The following is a 7,584-nucleotide window of genomic DNA, read 5'->3' as shown; positions in this document are numbered from 1 at the left end:
GACCGCAGCCCCGCTGTGATACACAGTAGCCTTGGACGACTGCTAGAGCCCTGCCCTCCGCAGCTAAGTGAGATGTCCACGTGTAACCACGGGCCGGATGCGGAGAGGAAAGGGCCTGGATCCGATCATATACACACGCGACGCGCGAAAACACCAAGGCTAGGCATGTAGACCAGCTGTCATTTGCTGAGCACAGAGCTGTTTACAGGCCGATTTTTATTAGACCACACTCATTTTTTAAATTTAATTTAATTTTCCCAGTGTTCGAAGATTCATTGTTTATGCACAACGCCCAGTGCGCCATGCAATTCGTGTCCTCCATAATGCCCACCGCCAGGCTCGCCCAACCTCCCACCCCCGCCCCTCCAAAAGCTCAGTCTGTTTCTCAGAGTCCACAGTCTCCCATGGTTCGTCTCCCCCTCGGATTTCCCCCAACTCCCTTCTCCTCTCCATTTCCCCGTGTCCTCCGTGTTATTCCTTATGCTCCACAAGTCAGTGAAACCCCATGATAATTGACTCTCTCTGCTTGACTTATTTCACTCAGCATCATCTGCCCCAGTCCCATTCATGCTGACACAAAAGTTTGGTATTTATCTTTTCTGATGGAGGCTTAATACTCCATCGTGTATATGGACCACATCTTCCTTATCCATTCGTCCGTTGAAGGGCATCTTGGCTCTTTCCACAGTTTGGCGACCGTGGCCATTGCTGCTATAAACATTGGGGTACAGATGGCCCTTCTTTTCACTACATCGGTATCTTTGGGGTATATACCCAGTAGTGCAATGGCAGGGTCAAAGGGCAGCTCTATTTTTAATTCATTTTTAAATCTTATTTTATTTAAATCTAATTAGTTAACTTAGAGTATATCATTGGTTTCAGATGTGGAGTTCAACGAATCATCCCTCAGACCACATTCATGTCTAAAGATATGTTGGTGCATAAACAATGAATCTTGGAACACTGAAAAGAATAAAATAAAACAAAATAAAATAAAAATAAAATGAAACAAAATAAAATAAAGATACATTGGTATAGTGGGACAATCAGACGTGCTTCCCCGAAGGACAGTTTCTGAATTCGCCGTGGGTTTATTCACAGCCTGGCGCGTCTCCCTGACATGTGCAGGCAGCCCTGGGCCACACTGCTCAGAGGGCAGATGGAAGGTTGGAGGTGTGTTGGGTGTGGACGGCAGAGAAGGCAGCCTTTAGCTCGCCTACCTTCGTATCTTCCTCCTCCTCTTGGGGAGGCTTGGGGCTTTTCTGGGGTCTCTGGTACAGGGGCCCCAGGATCCTGGGTGTATGAGTGAGGTTGGCTGTCAAGCTTCACGGAGAAGGAGGGGTCACTGCAGCCTCCTCAGCCAGTGATCCCCAGATGGCCCTGAGACCCTCTACGGAAGCCCGGCCCCCAGTCCAAAACCCTGTCAAAACAGTGTCGATTTTGATTTAACTTGCTACCCTAAGATTCCTACAGCACAAGAGGGTGGGTCCTTCCCTCCCTGCCCTGCCCTGCCCCTATCTCTCTCCCTGCTGAGAGCAGAAGGCTTTAAGAAGGATGAGATTATTTCTATCTTCCTCCCTGATTTTTGACTCTCAAAATCCTCCATGAAAAATGGAGATCAGAGATTCAGCTACTTTATCTTCTTAAAGAGATAATTTTAATAAATCAAGTCATCTTCTGGAAGTGTGTCATTGACAATATTTTTGTTCCCCTATGTTACAAATAAGACATGTTTATTTTTGAAGTTTGAGGTCTGTGCTTTTATTTTAAAGATGAGACTATTTTCAATCACAGTTCCTAGAACAATACTGGTACATTCGCACCTTTCTGCCTCCGAACCAGATTAGGTCATCGCAAACAGACTTAAAGGAACATGGCCTTGATGTAACTTGAGCTTTTTCTCAATTTCTTTTCATTGTGGAAAAGCAAACCCTTCATTTTACGGGTTTCATATACTTTCTTTTTGAACGATATTTCATATGGACCTACGTTCTGTCCTCTGTTTGGGGTCTTATTGCTGAGTATGTGCGTCTGTGCCCGGCAAGCTCGCACACCTGCTCTGCGTCCCAAGCTCACCTGAGCTAGAGCGACGGTGCGCCCAGTCCTAGTCGTTTCTAACTTTATCCAAACCGAACGTTTTACCCCTGTGGTCAGCAGCTGAAGTTATAGATTACGGGTCCTTTAACTCTGCTAATGGGCCTTTTAGATTGCGGGAGCCAGCGTTGATGGCCCAGAGACTGCTCGGGCATCGCCACTCTGCCCTTCCTGTTACAGGACGCGGGAGCCTGGCCCAGGGGTAATTATCCGGCCCCGATGAGACATTGCATTTCCCTGGGCTCCCTCGCGCTGCTCTTAATGGCATGCGGTGCCCCGTGAGGCCTCACTCCTGACAGCAGTAATAGCCACACGCTTTCTTTAGACGGCTCCTAGCCCTCCAGCCAGCCCGCCGCCCCTTCTGCACCCAGATGCTGCGAGACGTGCTGTGTCTCACCTGCCGCTCTGACCTTTGCCCACCACCCTGTCGCCCCAGAGCGGAGCCAGAAAGAAAATAATCGACCACAATTTGGTATAAACTTCTTATTTCAGCATGAGGCAGTCTTTTCCTCACAAATTGAAAGTCATGTTATTCCTAACTTTAATTTTCCACTTAACATCATTATCAGGAGCCCTGTGTGGGTGTTTCGTGTTCTCAGACAGAAACCGCAGCATCTTCACGGTGACGCAGCCGGCGGGGCACCTCTCCCATCCCACTGAGATCGCTCCGTTTTCTCGTCCGACTCTGATTCTGGGTGATGCTGAGCTGGAAAGCACTGTGTGCTGTGGAAATGTTGGGGAAGAGTATTCATCCTTGCTGGGTCCTGATACGTATCTACTCCCGACCAGCTCGCTGCAGATCTTGTGTAAACTCCTACCATCCCTGCACACTTTTGGCTATGTCTTTGCTGCAAAATACCTCCACTGGACAGTTAAGCCCTTTGAAAAGTCAACGTTGTGGTTAATTTCGAGTTTTTTTCACTGTAGTAGAGAATGAAGATGTTTAAAATAAGGGATTTTCTTCTGTAAAGTGCTGTGCCCGGCACTCAGGTGGTGGCCTAGTTCGGGGAACTTAGGAGAATAAATGTTGACATTAGGCCCACCTGAGGTTGCCGGGCCCTTGCTGCGTGCCGGTGGGGGAGTTAGACAGGCCCCCCAACCTCTGGGACTCGTTTGTCTTAGTCACAAGGATTTGCGTGAAGCATTGGTGGCCTGACGTCCGTGAATCCATTCGATAAAAACGCATTTAGGGTTTGTTCTTGCTGCGGCAGTAGTGCTGCGTGAGTGCCAGGAAAGTGAGCAAAGCTGCCAGTGTTGCTGGCCATTCCCTTTATGGATGATATTAACCCTGATCTATTACTTTTTTCTTTTTTTTCGAACATAGTCTTGATCTATTGATCCCTGTTTATTCTTCAGTTTACCCTAGTGTTCCAGCAGCACGTGACATACTGAGATGGTAGTTTGGGAGTGGTGGGGGAAAGGGAGACCCTGGGAAGGAGCCAGCCCAGCGGGTCTAAGACAGACATTAACAGGACTGGGGGGCATTATGCCGCAGCGGCTGCTGTTCAGTCCCAACAAGCGGTTGTGAGTCCCCTGAAGACGGGGTCCATCCTCGCTCCTGCCGCATCCACACCACGGCGATGCCCAGCCCGCGGGAGAGTGCTGGGACCTCGGACCGGGTCAGCTCCTGGAACTCCCTGGCTTCTTGGAGATGCTTCAGCTCCATAGGCCCCACGGTGGGTGCCGAGGCACTGGGGGTATGCTTAACTTCTGAAGGAAGCGTGAAAATAGTGAGCATACGTCCCACTCCATGCAGACCATAAGCTAGAGGTGACTCAGAGCTCCCATGCTGGGCGGTGCTGCGTTCTTTCCAGCGATGCCTGTTTTCAGGAAGTGAGGTCTTGGCAGCCTCCTGAAGATCGCTGTCGCTAGGATAGGAGGGCCAAGAGGTCTGAACCGATGCGGAGGCTCAAGACGTTGTGCAGTGTGTGACAGGGGCAGCAACACCATTTGTTAGTATTTGAGGTTAGTGAGCAATGAAATCCGATTTTGATTTTCCTTTTCTTAGGTTTGCTGTATTTTTGAACAGCTACAAAATTATTAGGAGGCAAACACTCATGAGAGCCTTCGTATCTACCTAACATGCTGAATTGGTCACTGTTTCTTTTGGCTGAGGGGTATTTCGGAAAAAAAAAAAAAAAAAAAAGTGGAAGACACGGGGGACCATGCACTGAGAAAGTTTGGAAACCTCTGGAAACAGTCTAATGTAGTTGGTTCTGCCCCTCAGGGGACATTTGCCATTTACTGACGCCAAATATGAATTCCATTATGCAGTGGAGGCTGGACAGTTGCACATTGATTACTTTTTGACACTTATTATTTGTGTATGACCTACGGGAGCTTTTTATTAACAAATAAACGAATAAGCGGGGCACCTGTAAGCTGTTGTAGAAAATGACATTAAGGCGGACATCTGTATGGTGATTTGCCTTCAGCTAATGGGAAGCACATTCTTAGAGTGTCAAAACCCTGAGGAAGACATTTAAAGCATAAATAATAAAAGGCAACGTGTCTGTCTCCGAATTGGCTTCCCCGTGATGAGAGGGGGAATGTGAAGTCAAGCTTTTCCTCTGGGCTTCACATAGGGGTAATGCCTGTGCTTTGGAACAAAGAATGATTTAACCCAACACGCTTTATATGGTCCTGTGTGGGGCCTTGGGCTGATAAGCAAAGCATTAATCATAAATATGAGACACTAATACTTTAAGTCCTCACTGCAAGGACCCCACTCGCCTCCTGTCCCAGGACTAATTACCTACCGTCGAGGAGCCTCGCTCATGGAGATATGGGTTTGGTCAGTAATGCAAAACCTGATCTCTCTCCAGAAACTCCCATTTATGTGCAAAATGTACGTGGGATCAGGTAGAAGCAGCCGTGCCGAGCATCACTAACGAGCTGGTGGAGATGAGGCAGACCCGGCCTCTCCCTCACTCAGCTTCTCCACCGTCTTCACGGAACAGGAACATTTCCCAAGTGTAGCCCGTTTGTGAGATTTTAAAGATAATTGTTTCTTCAAATCACACAGTTTCCTATGAGAATAATAAGGCTAACTAATCTTATTGTGCAATCCTAACAATATGACTTATTCCTCACCTTTCTTAAGAAAAATGATTCAGACCCAGCCTTGGGCTGGCGCCTTTGTGGAGAATACAAGATTCCTCCCGAGCTGAAGCTGAAAATATCTGCCCCCTGCAGCGCGGTGGAAGGAAGCTGTGCCACGGAGGAACGGAGGCTGTGCAGACATGTCCACGCACCAGCAGGCCACCCCAACGGGAAGGGGGCTGCGTCACCCAGGAAGCGACGTCGGTCTATCGCCGCTCGGGGAAGTGCCGATGATGGGGTGGGTCATGGCCCTGAGGGAGGGAGGTGGAGTCTGCGCCTATAGCAGGACCAGGAGCCGCTGTGTGTCACACCGTGATGTCCCACCGCCTTCACCAATCGGGAGTGTCCGTATCAGTGGTTTTATCACATCCATGGTGCTGTGCACCCGTCACCGCCGTCCGGGGCCTGAGCACTCCATCGCCACTGAAGGGACCCCCTTTCTTTACCAGTTTACTTTTGTTTGGCATTTTCTTTGGGGAGAATGTGATTTATTTGCAAAACACCGTACTGAACAGTGAGCTGTGTATAAAACATTCTGCTGCGTTCGTGACGATTCTGGACCTGAGAGTCACACGGAGTTCGTCTTAACATTGTGCTGAGAATAAGGTCACTATCAAAAGACATTAGTGATCTTTGCTTTTTGCAGACTGACGTCTGGGAGACGATGATCTATAACTGACAAGAAAGCTTGGATATGTCTGGGAAGCAAACAGCCATGTACTGGGCTTACAATGCAGTATTACAGACTGCTTAGCAGCTAAGGAGGGTTTACGCCAAAGAACGCTGCATGTAATTTCTTTGAAAAAATTATAAGCAAAAGGATTGAATTTAATCTAATATCACCACTAAAGCTTGCTGCAATCCCAGGCAGCATTTGTGTAGCACCTAGGGCCAAGAAGATGATCCTGAATCAGCACAGCATACAAATCAGCTTTTCGGTTTTTATCAGATTATCTGCATTACTGGCTAATGCTGATGTATTCGGTAACATGCGATAAGCACTCTCAAGCATCATATTTCTGTGGTGTAAAATATCCTCAGAGCACATTTTAATTGTTTTAACAAGATAGAGTATGCTATTTTTGCATGAATAATATTATCAGTATTACATCAAATCTCTTCATTTATTATCGCTAATGCTACTTAAAAGAGATGTTAATGGAGTAATTCATTCTCATACCATGACCTTGGTCAGGGGTACATGATGGTTCATATTCATTATGCTGAGCTAAGAGAGGGCTTCTGTTATAATATCACTTAATTTATATTCCGAAAAATGCTCCGGGGACAAGTTGCTCTGCTGCATTAGAGCTCCATCTAAATCACAGTATTTGAAGACAAGTGGGGATGCCAGATAACTATTAAACAAGTCCTCTGTGTACACTTGGCTCTCCCACAGCCGCAGACGAAAGTGCTAAATCCCAGTGACCTCATCTAAACACACAATTTACCTGTGCAAATCGGGATGCCTTTACGTGCCATACATTGGGATCTGCGTCAGGTGGAGGACGCACACCCACCGGGTGACCCTCGGAGTCTGCTGTGCCTTCATCATGAGGCTAGGGAGGCATGGCCAACGACGACCTTTCAAAAGTGTGAGCACCTGTGGTCTTTGGCTACATCTGCCCTTTGTCAGAACACACGGTTTGCATGCGGGTGTGTGCACGTGTGATCGGGTGTGTGCACGGACCGGCTGGAGGAGGTGCATGTGAGTGACGCATGCTCAGAGAAAAAAGTACCAGTCTTTCTAAAAAAGTAATTCCAAATAAATCTGTAATTCAGTATATCACATAAATGACAACACAATTAATAACTTGGAAGTGTTAATATAATTTACATCAATTAATTGGATTGGCCATTGTTTTAGTATAATATAATTCTTCATAAGTACTTTAAAATACTTTAAAACTGCCTGGAGGCATTGTAATGAACTGGATAATTTTAATTTATAGTCTTCACAGAGCCAAAGATGTTGTTGGGACACATGATAAGTACAAATCTTAATTTCAGAGCTAAGAGGGACAGGCTAAGTGTATTTTGCAGAGAAGTAAAAAAAAAAAAAAAAAAAAATCCAACAGGCTAAGTGGTGCAACAAAGTCACTTAACAAAAAGATACTTAATGAAAATTCACAATAAATGCATAATGAATACATTTGCAGCTCACGAGTTTGGTAGATGCGGACAGAGAGAGGGAGCATGGCAGTGAGGAAGGGCGTTCGGAGCTCACAGTGGTGCAGAATGGAGCTCTAGGATTAGGTCAAGTCCTCCCTTTGTTGCTTGAATAGGTGAGTGGTGGTGCTTGTGGGGCACTATTGATGGTGTTGGTCACGCTAATGTGGGTAGGTTGGTGTTGATGATGGTGGTAGTGATGCTGTTAATGTTATTGTG

This window comes from Mustela nigripes, chromosome 8, assembly GCF_022355385.1.
Source record: "Mustela nigripes isolate SB6536 chromosome 8, MUSNIG.SB6536, whole genome shotgun sequence".
NCBI classification, from domain to species: Eukaryota; Metazoa; Chordata; class Mammalia; order Carnivora; family Mustelidae; genus Mustela; species Mustela nigripes.
This window is presented reverse-complemented; position numbering follows the sequence as displayed.